The sequence below is a fragment of the Cenococcum geophilum genome (genome assembly GCF_001692895.1).
Source record: "Cenococcum geophilum 1.58 unplaced genomic scaffold K441scaffold_11, whole genome shotgun sequence".
In the NCBI taxonomy this organism is placed as follows: domain Eukaryota; kingdom Fungi; phylum Ascomycota; class Dothideomycetes; order Gloniales; family Gloniaceae; genus Cenococcum; species Cenococcum geophilum.
Window position 1 is genome coordinate 303,743 of NW_027137569.1, and position 13,486 is coordinate 317,228.

The 13,486-nt window shown below is 32.3% G+C and overlaps 1 non-coding gene across 1 annotated transcript; it reads right to left on the reverse strand.

Moving 5' to 3' along the window:
• Window positions 1-9,854: 9,854 nt before the first annotated feature.
• Window positions 9,855-9,943, reverse strand: K441DRAFT_t11. The gene has a single exon. It is a non-coding gene; the product is annotated as a tRNA-Leu (tRNA).
• Window positions 9,944-13,486: the final 3,543 nt, after the last annotated feature.

Sequence of the window (13,486 nt, forward strand, 5' to 3'; positions counted from 1 at the left end):
AGGTTAAGGATTAAGTAATTATAGGACTAAGGAGTAGAGGCCAAACTAGGGATCTTAGTAGTAAAAGACGTTTAGGCGGACTCTATAATAAGAAAAATAGCTTAAAAAAGGAGCTTATATAAACTATAGAAAATAGGGTTATTTTACTAGAAACTATAAGAGTAGTTAAGGAAGCTATATAGTAAAGGAAATAAGACTAGTAGACGATATATGCGTATAGAGGGATAATAATATATTGTGAGGAATAAAAGAGTGTTTAATTAATAGTTTCGCGTTTTATTATAATAACGTTTACAAAACGTAAGAGAAGTAGAATAATAAGCCACTTTAGCACTTAATAAAGGTAAAAGGCTAAAGGTATAAGATTCTTAGGAAGAGATAAGTAAGATCTAAGACTTTAATAAATAAATAAGGATATAATCTAGCTGTCTACGAGGATGCATTAGAGTAGGAAATACGGCGTAAAACTCTTAAAGTAAGATAAGCGAGATTTAAGACTTTTAAGACGAGATAAGAATACCACTAAAGCCTAGTTAAACTAAGGTAGGGGTATAGCTTAAGAAAGAAGCAAGCTTAGGATTAAGAATCTTATAGGATTAAGACTCTAACGCTAGAATAAGGACTATTAAAGAAATTGCGAGTAAGACTCCGTAACAGGATTAAAAAGTTAATACCTCGGTTAAAAAGCACGAAGGCTTTAACCTATTAGTAAGAAAAAAGCTAAATAAAAGTAATAAAGAATTTAGGAAAAGAATCTTTATATAATAAAAGTAGATACTAAAAGCAATAGACTATTTAAGGAAAAGATTACCTATATAAAGAGTTACTAATAGGCCTAAGGTAGGCACACTAAGAGTAAAATAGCTAACTAAACTAGAAGAAGAAGAGAATCTTAGGATCCTAATTAGATTTAAGGAAAGATATATAAAGGGCTATTATAGTATAGTAATAAGAAGATACTTCCTTATAGACAGACTATATACGCTTAGGAAGCTATACTAAAAGTGGTGTAGGTAACAATATAATAATAAGTAGGAAGACTTTTATATATAGTTAGATAAATAAGTTATCTAAGACTAACTAATTACGGAAAAAGGTATAAACTATATTAAGGGAGCCTTAATTATAATATTAAAAGATCTAAAAGAGTAATTAGAGGACTAGAGAAGCAAATAATATATCTTAATACCTGTAAACAAAATAGTAATATTTAGATTAGTATAATAAAGGTTTAAACTTAAGGATAAAGATAAGTTAAGAGTTAAATTAAAGTACTTAGTATATTATATATTGGCATAGTATAAGGGATATTATTGCGGTCACCTTAAGTTGCCATTAAGATAACTCTTAAACACTCCTTAAATAGTTGCCGGTTATATATTGGAGGCACGTACCCATAGTATATAGTCTCTACAATCCTAAAGGTATTACCTCCTTAAAAATTCGTCTCTCTTACCAATCTATCCTATTTCTATAATCGTACCTTATAGTCCCCTATCTATAAAGCCCCCTTATATTTAAATCCTTCCTACTTTATTTAGGAGGGTAGCTAGCTTAAAAACTAGATTATTTATTTACATCTTTTATTTATAACTACTATTCTCCTTTAAAAATCTCGTAATAACCTAAACGGAAACTCTATGGGCACCTTATAGAGAGCCATTACGCTAAAGTAGGAAGGCCCTTTTAATAGCAAGAGATTGCAATAATAGAAACCTCTAGGTAAGATAGCTAAACGAGCCTTAATACCTAAATGCGCTAAAAGCTTAAAGACTCTTATATACCTATAGTCACCGCTAAAAAAAACATAGATATCCTCTATAACGGTTATAACGCTACTAAAAAGTAACTAAAACCCCTTTAGCCTCACCTAGGCTAATTAGAAGATTAAGTACTAGAGGCAACTCTAAGATCTTCCTCTAAGCTAGAAATGCTAGAGAAATATACTAATATATCTAACTAGGGACCTAACTAGAACCCTCCTAGAAAACCAGCAGCCTATAATTAGTATAGTAGTGGTATATAAACTGCTTATAAGCTAAGCGGGCTTACTCCTTTAGGAAACTAAACTTAAGTACTAACTTAAGACCTAAGGCTTATTAGGAAACCTATACTAGCTACTAGTGCTAATACTACCTCTATAGCAGGAGCTTCCCTAGGCCTAAGTTTAGAAGGTTAAGAGCCCTATACTAATCTCCTTTAAAATAGATATTAGAAAGCTATTATAAGGCTCTCGGAAGCTATAGAAGAGGAAGCTATTAATAAATATATTAGAACCCTTTAAGGGCAAATCTATATCTAGTAGGGTTTAATCTAAGATAAGTAAATTTTTTTATAACTTAGTTAAGGCTAAGGGCTTTTTAGGGGTTACCTAATACTCACCTAAGGAGGTATAGAAGACTTAGAGAGGCACCTACGTAATAAATAGAAAAAGGATATAGACTAACTAGTTAAGGCGTCTAGTAGTCTAGAACTCTGTTATAAGCCTAATGCCTAGCATTTAGACGATTAGGTTTATAAAGTAGATAACTTTTTTAAGATACTAATAATATAAGATAATACCAGAGAGCGTATATACTAGATTATTAGTAAGATTAAGGACCAATTACTAAACCAGATTATGTTTAATTAACTTAATAAAGAGTAAATTATAATATGGCTATAGCTATAGACCTTTCTAAAGGGTTAAACCTAAGATCTATATGTTGTATAATATAATAATATAGAATAATTCTGGAATAGTATATAGCTAGACTATTAAGACTTCCGCCAGTTTATAAACTTTATAAAAACTCGTACTTAATAGATAGATTTAAAGCCCTTTAAAAATAAGGACGGCAGTATCTATAAGAAGAAGAAGATTAGATTTATCTAGGCTAGAATTAAGCTAGCAATTTATAATAAAATAAAGCGCGTAGGAGCCCTATCGCGGATTACTATATATACTAATTTTAAATAAGCGGTTCTAAACGCTAAAGATATGGTAAAGAACTAGACCTCTTCTACTTAAGCCACTCCTAATACTAGAGCACCTTTAGTAGTATATCTTTATAGACTTTTATAAACTACCTATAGACCGTAACGGATATAATATAGTTATAGTTATAGTTAACCGCTTTAGTAAATGCCTGGTTTTAATTCCCAATTATAAAAAATATTAATGCTAAAGAGGCAGCCTAGCTATATATCTACTACGTCTATTAAATTTATAGACTACTAGATACTATTATATCTAATTATAGGCTATAGTTTATATCGGCCTTCTAGAATAAGTTTACCTAGATCTTAGGCATTAAGCTAAAGCTTTTTATAGCTTACTACCCCTAAATAAACAGTTAGACAGAGATTATAAATTAGTACCTAGACTAGAGGCTTAACCCCTTTATTAGCTACTTCTAGGATAACTAGTCTAAACTATTACCTTTAATAGACTACGCCCAAGTAACCCTACCCTATAACTTTATAGGTTTTGCCCCAATTTAGCTAGAAATAGGATACTTACCCTATATAAGCTTTAACTAGAAAAGGTTAAAAGAACCCTAAACTATATAAGAGAAGCTATTCTATAGTAAGGCCTAATAGTACGCTAAACGCTTAGAGGAAGCCTAGACGGTAGCCTATAAAAACCTAGAAAAAGCCTAAAGGTTAATAAAATAGTAGGCGAATAAACACTGTTAAGAGCCTAACTTTGCTCCTAATAATATAGTCTAGGTTATAATAAGGAATTAGAAGACTAAATAACCTAGCTATAGGCTAGACTATTAAATAGTAGGACCGTATAAGGTTTTTAAAAGGATAGGTAGCTTATATAAGGTAAAGCTTCTAAATTTAATTAGGGTTTACCCTATTTTCTTATTAAATAAGCTATAGAAAGCTGCGAATAACCTATTACCCGAATAAAAAAACCAGCCTCCCCTACTAATTTAAGTAAACGGTAATAACGAATAGGAAGTTAATAAAATACTAGCCTATAAGATAGTATAGGGAATGCTAAAATACTATATCTAATAGAAGGGCTATAATCCGGACCTAACCTAGTGCCCAATATAGAACTTTATAGGCTGCCCCTAAAAGCCTAAAGAGTTTTATAACTAATACCCTAATATACCTAGACCCCTAAAGTACCTAAATAAGTAGATGGAATGCAAATATAATAAAGATAATAAGCCACTAGAAGAATATAGGGATAAAACGCCCTAATATAGCTGTTTGCCAAATTCTGCTATTTTCTACTAGTACTGTAAAACTTTAAATATATTGGAACTTCGACCGCCGGTTAAAGTTATCTAATTAGTTAGATCCTTACTAAGATTTTTAGCGGCTTTTCTAACCTATTGCTTTCTATATAACCTATAGTTACCTTTTTATGCTTAATCTAGACGCACTCGCGTTTTTCCCCCTCCTTATTTTATATTTTATAAGCCTAGTGCTATCTTGTTCCTAACTAAGCCTAAGGGTAAGCTTTCTTTTAAAAGGGGAGGTGATATAATAGCGCTATGGTACGTTACCTGCCCAATTTTACTTATTCTACCGACCTACGATTAGCTCGCCCATTACTAGCGCCTTAGCAGCTGCTCCTATATATGTATTTACTTCAGTACTAGAGACCCCTTTTCCTTCTCCTTAGCTTAATATCTTTATAATATAGTATTCTACAAGCTTTAGTTTAGAGGTATTTATATAAGCCGTAATACGTTATAGGTATAGTTAAGAAGCTAATCTATAGTAATAAACCAGCGGTAGAGTATATACTTATAGTCCTAGCTATATATAGTAGCTTTATAGAACGGTTGGAGGATAGAGGAGAGCTTTTTAAGTAGAAACTAGTGGTAGGTAGTAAGTTAATCGTTTTTAATACCCTTGCCGCATTTTAGTATATGGCTATTACAGAATCGTTATATATTGGGCCTATAATTAATAGCTTGTATAATAGAGCTAAAATATAAATTCTATTACGTCGCATTACTTTAAATAAGCTAGTAGAGTGTTATGGGAGTTACCTGCGCAGGTCCGTCCCGTAACACCTACGCACGTCCTATAACTACCCCTATTTCTTTAACCACGTTAACCTAACCTATTCTATTTCTATATCTAAATGTCTTTATATTAACTACGCATAGTTACGCGTACGTAGGCTTCTTTAATTACTACCCCATTTAGTGTATTGTATTCTAGCTCGTGCCTACTTCTATAACACTATATTTAGATCCCTTTTTATACCTAGCGGGTCTAAGGCTGCTAGTCGCGGAGTATACCTTTCTACGCCTAATAAAAGTGTGAAAATAGGAGCTGCTAGCTATAGGTAGACTAGGACGCTGGGGTTTTAAACTAGTATAATAAGATTCCGCGCCAATTTGCATACGGACCTTAATAGCTTATATCCTACTACTACCAATTACAAACAGGCATGTTACTACCCTTCGGTTTAACCTAATAGCTAGCATCCTATTATTATATAAATGCGAACACGGAAGCTAGTATCTTACTACTATTCTACTAGAGCTTGTACCGTACTGCCCTACGTATTAATAAGACCTCGCGCCAATACGCCTGCAAAACGACCACGATAACCCATTGTACCAATACGCCTATAACCCTATTACTTGTATTGTACTGCTACCTATACTAATAAGACATCATGCTAATACGCCTATAAGACGACCCGTCGCTAGCACTATACTACTACTATTTAAACCTACCGCTAAAGCTCTCTGTATCTAATACCTAAATTATCTTAAGCCGCCTAAACCTATCGCTAGTATTGTACTACTATTGCTAAAGCTATTTATATCCAATACCCAGACTGTCCTAAGCCGTACGACCCCGTTACTAGCACTATATTACTACTATATAAACTAATAAGCTCTGTGCCGATTCGCCCATAGAACTTAAATACGTTATTAGTACTATACTGCTATCCAAATCTAATAAGATCTTGTGCCGATATGCTTACGGAACCTACGCTAGCACTATAGTGCTACTAATAAGTACCTGCCTATAATTATAAATACTATACCGCATTAACAAAAACCTGTTAAGAAGATACCTTACCATAACTATGAACACTATACTATACCGTACCGCACTGTAATCTAATATCCGTTTTTCCTACTTACTTACCCCTATATACGCTATATAACACACCCCCTATAAAGGGGGGGAAAGGAAGGAAGGGGGGGCCCTATTAGCCGTGGGACGAGGCCTAGTAAGGAGGAACTATATATAGATATATAAAGGAAGACTATAGAGCTGCTAAAAGTAAGAAAGGGACTATATAAGCTTTAGTAATGCGTCTTTAAGTAGTAAGGATAGAAGTATAGCTAGTAATAAAAGCTAGGCTATACTTTAAGCCTAATAAGTTAGTAGCCTAATAATTAAATATAGAAGAACTAAACTGGAGAAGCCTATATAGCGGAGGACATAAAAGGGCGGAAAAGGGCTAATAAATTTTTTTTCCCGTAATTAGGTTTTTTTAATATATAATATAATATAACGCCTTATAGGAGCTCGGAAGTAAGAGGGAGGTACTATTATAGGAGTTACCCACGTACGTTCGTCCTGTAACACCCATATACATCCTATAACTACCCCTATTTCTTTAACTATATTAACTTAACCTATTTTATTTTTATATCTAAATGTCTTTATATTAACCACGTATAGTTACGCGTACGTAACCTTCTTTAATTACTACCCTGTTTAGTACATTATATTATAGCTTATACCTACTTCCATAATATAAAGAAGTTAGTAAAAGGTTAAATATTGCGACTATAGAGCGAGAATATTGCGACTATAGGGCGGATATTATAAAATCCGACGCTATAGCTAATTAAACCCATGCAATTTAATATATTAGGTGGTGAATATTACTAAATCTTATCTAGAGCCTATATACTTGCCTTAAATATATTAAATTCTAACTACTCCCCCCCTATTATAATTATCTAAAACTCTTTCTAACGCTATAGCGATATCTAGATATACTGTATAATGTTGTATAGATATCTAAAAGCGCCCTACTTCCTCTAGATCTTTATAATTAACTTAAAGTTGTGCCTACTATAAGCTAGCTTAAGCTTCTCTAGTATAGTGTCCGCCTTCTTACCTAGAAGAAACGCCTACGCATATAGGTTAACTATATAGCCAAGACACCGCGGTTAACAAGGTTTCTGCTACTTTTTTAACATCTTTAGATAGAGCGTTTTAAGTATTAAATTTATGGCCCTATTGTTGCTTAACGCGTTATTAGGCATAAAATATCCTATCTTTCTACTAATCTTATACTCGCCGATTATATCTAGAACAATCTAGGCTTAGTTTACGCCGTTATATTCGCCCTTAAGGCGTTATATAGTAAGAAGCTTTATCTATTAGAGGTCGTTTTTATTAATATAGTAAGTAACTATTATAATAATCGCGTAATAGTTTGGTAACGTCTAAAGGTTAAATAATAGGTAGATATTTAATTAAGCGTCTTGTAAGTCATCTTATAGCTATCTATTCTACTTTTTAAACTTACTTACTATCTAGTTATAAATCGTAGGGATTAACTTCGCTAGGCCCTTATGTATATACTAAACCATTTCTAGGAAGTAGGTATATTTAATTTAGTAGTAAGTAATATGGTAGTATACTAGCTAGCAAATTAGTATAAGTTTAAAAGCTTTAAACTATATATTTTAGATATAATCTTACTGCTTAATATACTGCTTAATTATTCCTTTAGGCTTAATTAAATTACCTTTCTTATTAGGTTAATAAGCCCGTTTTTAATGGCTAAGAATAGTAAAGTTGCCATTAAGCGCTATTTACTAATTAGTAAATAGGTAGTATAGAGAACGGATTCTCTTACTAGGTGGCTTATATATTATATCCTTCTTCTTATCCAAATACTAATAGTAATAGTAGTATTTAACTCCTACGGTCTTATAAATAATTGCAAAGCCTTTTCCCTTACCCTATATATACGAGGACTTCTTTTTACTACGCTTCTATCTAGCGATTTTATTAGTTTTTCGGTACTACTAGCTATAGAGTTAAATTTGTTTTGGCTTAGTTGCTAGGCGTAATAGCGGAGGTTTTGGCTTAGATTTGGATTTAGATTTGTAATAAATAAGAGGTTCTAGTTTAACTATATTTGTTTTTGTCTTTTAGCTCTTCTGCTTTTTAGTACTAAAGGCCTTATTAACGCGCTTTTAAGGAACAGTAGGAGCCTTGCCTATAGTATAGCTACTACTAATATAACTACTACTACCTCTACGCGTTATCCGGTCGGTTATAGTAATGGAGCTCTTTATAGGATTAGCGGTATTAAACAATGTTAGTAAGGGGGGGTGGGGGTATGTAGATATCTATAGCAGCTTCCTAAGATCATGTAATTGCTTCGCCTATTATATATATTCTTATCCTTTGTAACTACTCCACCTTATAGAGTCCTTACACTACCATATACCTATATCCCCGTGTAATAAACAATAAGGGTAGCAATAAGGGTAATAATAAGGGTGACGCGATAAGGGTAACACGATAAGAGTAACGCGATAAGAGCGACGTGATAAGGGTTATCTATAAGGCTTTAGCGGATTAAATTAGGGTATCGCTACACTATAGAACAATCCTTAATATACAGCTAGTAAGTATATAGCGGATTTAATAGGCTTAACTCCTTAGGTAGCGTTTACCCACTCACCACTAAGGCTCTATACTACCTCTAGATCTAGTTTTACTGGTTAAACCGGTTCGCGCTAAAGCTTAAAACTAATCCAGATTAGACCAATTAAAGCTCCGAACTGGTTTAAGATTTAAATATTGGAAAACCAAACCAATCCAAAACAGAACCGGTCCATTTGCATCACTGATATAGACGTTTATAAAGCCGTTCATGCAGACGATTATAGAGTCTTCCTAGTATATCAGTGCTGCATGTTAGTAGAGCTTTGGAGCTCCGTATTAAGCTTTAAGTAGAGCCTCGAGCAAAGCTTCGAGCAAAGCTTCGAGCAGAGCTTTAAGTAGAATTTCGAGTAGAGTTTTGAGCAGAGCTTCGAGCAGAGCTTTTGCAAAGTTTCGTGCAAAGCTTTTGCAAAGCTTTAGTAGAGCTCTGTACAAAGCTCCGTGTAGGTCTCCCTATAAACTTCGTTCCGCAAAGCTCTCGTAAAGCTTTACAGCTCTACGCAGACGCAAAGCTTACAACTTTATTAAGGCCTATACTATAACCTATAAAGGGCTGCAAAGTAAATAAATTAAATAGGTATATAGCAGATGGAATACCTGCTAGGTGCGAGGAGGGCTAGCTGCGTAGGCATAAACGTTTAGTGTTAGTGTTTACTATACTACGCGGCTTAGTAGTGCAAAAATGGAATTGGAGCCTCTCCAGCGACAAACTTCTTTTAACATTACGCGTGTATAAGGAGCTAAAGATCTTATAACTTATAAAGTAGGCTTTTCTCTATAATTTTATATAATTTTTATATCGACAGGTATTATAAAAGAGTAGATTAATTTCGTTAAAGTTAATAAGGTCTTTTTATGTAAATAATGTTTAGGTTTTCTACAAATCTCGCCAAAGGGCCTCAGACTAAAAAGACGATTGACGTCCTAAATTAGCTTAGCGGACGGCTTGGATGTTTCTATATCCGCAATCGATTTCTTGGTCTAAGTTTTTAAGGTAAATAGTTATGCCTAAAGACGTTCCGTAAATTATATAATATTATATACAAAGTATAAGCTTTATAATTTATATATATAATATAAATTAAAGTAATAAAAGATAGGCTAACCCTCGCCTTAGGTGTGATCTAATTAATTGTTATATAGATAACTAAAAATTTAATATATACAATAGTGCAAAAAGATGATGGGAGTGGGACTCGAACCCACGCTCCTCGCGGAACCAAGATATTTCTACCTGAACTTGGCGCCATAACCACTCGGCCATCCCACCATTTATAAAAAAATATATATTAAAATAATATAATAGATTTTGGAGCACCTCTATAAAATAAAGTATAAAGTATATTGCTAGAGTGTACGGGAGAGAGTAAGTAAGCCGAGTATAAGCTATAGGAGAGTCAATAGAAGAGGATAATATAATAAAGAGTAAAATAGACAATATCTTTATATAGAGAAAAAGTAGTAAGCTTAAAAGGCTTATAAGGAGGTGCTAAGGCTTAACTAAAGGTACCTTTAAAAGCTCCCGGGCATATATATAAATAAAAAATAAAAGATCCCTTATATAAAGCCGGTTTTAACCATTTATAATAAAGGATTTAGTAGTAGTAAAAACAAATAATTTTAAAGGCATTAATATTGGGATTCCTGCCTGGGCCGTATAGCTCACCCCTTTATTAGTAAATTGTTTATACCTTTTAACAATTCTTATCAAAGCTGCTAAAATCTCTAAAAGATTTTTATACTTAGGTTTTTATCAAAAGCTTATTAAAAAGCTACTTAAACTATCTAAATTATTAAGACTTTTAAAACTATTAAGGTAATTAAGACAATTAGTATTATTAAAATAATTAAAATAATAATATAATTTAAAATTTAAAAATAAAGTATATTAATGCTTTAGTATTTATAGCTAGCTAATAAATATAAAAACTAGTTTAATTTTAAGCCTTATACTATATATAATAATATTAGCCTGCAAAGCCCTACTACATCCTTAACGTTCTTAGGTTCTTACTAGTTTATAATTACTTCAACTTTTTTTAGGTCTATTTATATACTATTTATAGAAATAAGAAGCCTAAGGTATAAGACTTCTATTTTATAAAATTTATATTTATCTACATTTAATTATAGACTAGCTCCTTATAGGGCTTATAGAATAAGATCAACGTATTTCCGGTATTTGGTTAGGTTATTACTATATATTAAGATGTTGTTAATATAAGCAATATAGAAGATATCTAAGTAGGGATATAGGGTGTTATTTATATAATATTAAAACAAGCTTAGAGTATTTATAAGGCTAAATAGCGTTACTAAGTATTTAAATAATCTATACTGAGTATAAAATGCAGTAAGCTATTTATCTCCTTTTGCTATATAGAGGCGGTTAAATATAAAGATAATATTAAGCTTTATATAGTAGTGAGCCTTACTTAATTAGTTTAGTGTCTTCTATATTAATAGGATTGGATATTAGTTCTTAATAGTAACAGTATTAAAAGTTTAGTAGTCTATATAGAAGTATAGACTACCGCTAGGTTTCTTAATAAAGATTACTGGTATGGCTATAGGCGATAAGCTTACTCTAATAAATTCTTTACTTAGGTTCTAGTCTAAATACTTTTATAGTACTTAGAGTTTATTTTAGGACAATTTATATAAGGGTCTAAATCCGGGCTACTTTCTTTAAGTATAATCTTATAGTTGTATAGTTAGTGTTCCGGTAGCTTATTAGCTTCTTTTTATAAGAATATATCTAGATGGTAATAATACTCTACTAGTACCTTTGTGGTAGGGTTAGTGTGCTTTTTTAGTGCTAATGCCTTTTTAATATTAGCTATAGTGACGGCGAAGATTGTATGTTTGGGTCTCTTAGCAAGTCGTACTAGCGGGGTAGCTCCAATTATATAGATATCTAGGGTATTAAGCGGGCTCTAGTTGTTTGTAGTTTCTTATATAGTTCCTTACTTAATTTTAGGTTTAGTATTAGGTATAGAGTTAGTATTAGATTTAGGTTTAGGTTCTTTAAGTATTCTTTTTATAGTAAAATACTAGTCCTTCTAATATCTTCGCGTAGTAAGCTTAAGCTTCTGCCTAGCTTTAAGTAGTATAGTGCTTAGGATTAATTTATAGGGTTTAGTAGAATTTTTAGGTCCTTAATAGATATTAGTAGAAATCTTATATTAGTAGAATTTAGTAGAATTCCTAGGTTAGTGGAATCTAGTAGATTCCTTAGGCGTAGGGTAGATATTTATAGAAATTTTGGGCTAGTAAATCCTAGTAGATTTTCTAAAATTTAGTTTAGGGTTTAAATAGTAAGTTATAAAGCACTTCTACTTATAACGGGAGGCGGTAAATAGAAGCTTAAGGTTATTCTAGTTAATAGTTACCTTATATAGCTTTATTTAGGGTTGTCTAAGGATTACTAGGTAATCTAAGGTTGTTACAAAGAGCTTAATTAATTCTTTATAGTCTAGGTATTAGAGTCTTAGGGCTATTACGTAAGTAATACGGCCTAAGATAGTCCGTTTATTATTAAATCTAAATATATTAATATATTGGTTAAGGGGTATTAGAGTAAAACTATTATCTTATATAAAGATCTTATTAATAAATTCTATACTACTAGCTCCTATATTAATTAGGACTTAAGCGTTAGCCTATTAGCCTTTTTACTAAAGGTGGTAGTTAACGGTTATACTATAATCCTAAGAGTTAGGGTTTACAACATCTAAAGTATTTAATAAGATCCTATAGCATAGCTGTCCTAAAAAGTAACTTAACTCTAAAATATACCTTTTAGTAGTAAGCGGGAAGGGGTTCCTATAGGGCGTCGGTTATAGCTTTATCCTTATAAGTAATACTTACTAAATATAGGGCTGGTACTAGATAAAAATCGGAGATAGTAACTAGTAAATTAATGCGGTAAACGGCTGCTAGTTTTAGCCGTTTATAAGTTGTTTTAGGACGTAGGTAAGGGGATAAGATAGTATTTTAAGATATAGTCCTTACTTCCGTACCTAAAGTAAAGGCCTAGCATAATGCGTCTTTCTTATTTAAGGAACCCTAGTAGGGCATACTCTAGGGTTTTAGTGTTAATATCTATAGGGTTAGGGTGCTTAGGCTAAGATAATAACTTAGTAGACGTTTATAGGGTTGCCGTATTATATTAAGGGGTAGGCTTTAGTATTAGGCGTAGTATATTATTATACCGTTTATTAATAATGTTTATATAGGCATTAAGGGCTTTTAGTAAGTCTACGCCTATTAGGGAGGGTTTTAGTTTAGGGCTTAGGGATTTAATAAGGCTATTAACTAGTATAGAGTCGTTCCAGCCGGTCTCCCTTATATAATAGTTAAATTTAGAAAAGTATACTAGGAAACCTTTTATTCCTTAAGCTATATAGTTTATATTTCTTTAAGCCGTAGCTTAGTGGTTTAGATTACCATATATAGCTTTAAGAAGTATAATTAGGCTTTATACTAAGTTTAGGTAGAGGGGTTTAATAAGGTTAGCTACCTTTCCTTTTAGTTAACTTAGGGCGTAATAAAGTCGGTTAGCTTTAGTTAGGTAATAGTTAGTATTACTAGTTAGCTTATTTTTAAGCTAGCTTAGGAATAATTAGAGCTTTTACCGTTTACTAGTAAATACTAGAGGGTTAGGTAGCCGTTTAGATTATTATAGCATAGTAGTTAGTTTAGGGTGGATAGCTATTATAGGTTCGGGGCTTATATTCCACGTATTTATTTCTAAAAATAGTATTTAGTTTTAAGGCCCTAATGTAGGCATCTTAAGTATACGGATTTCTTC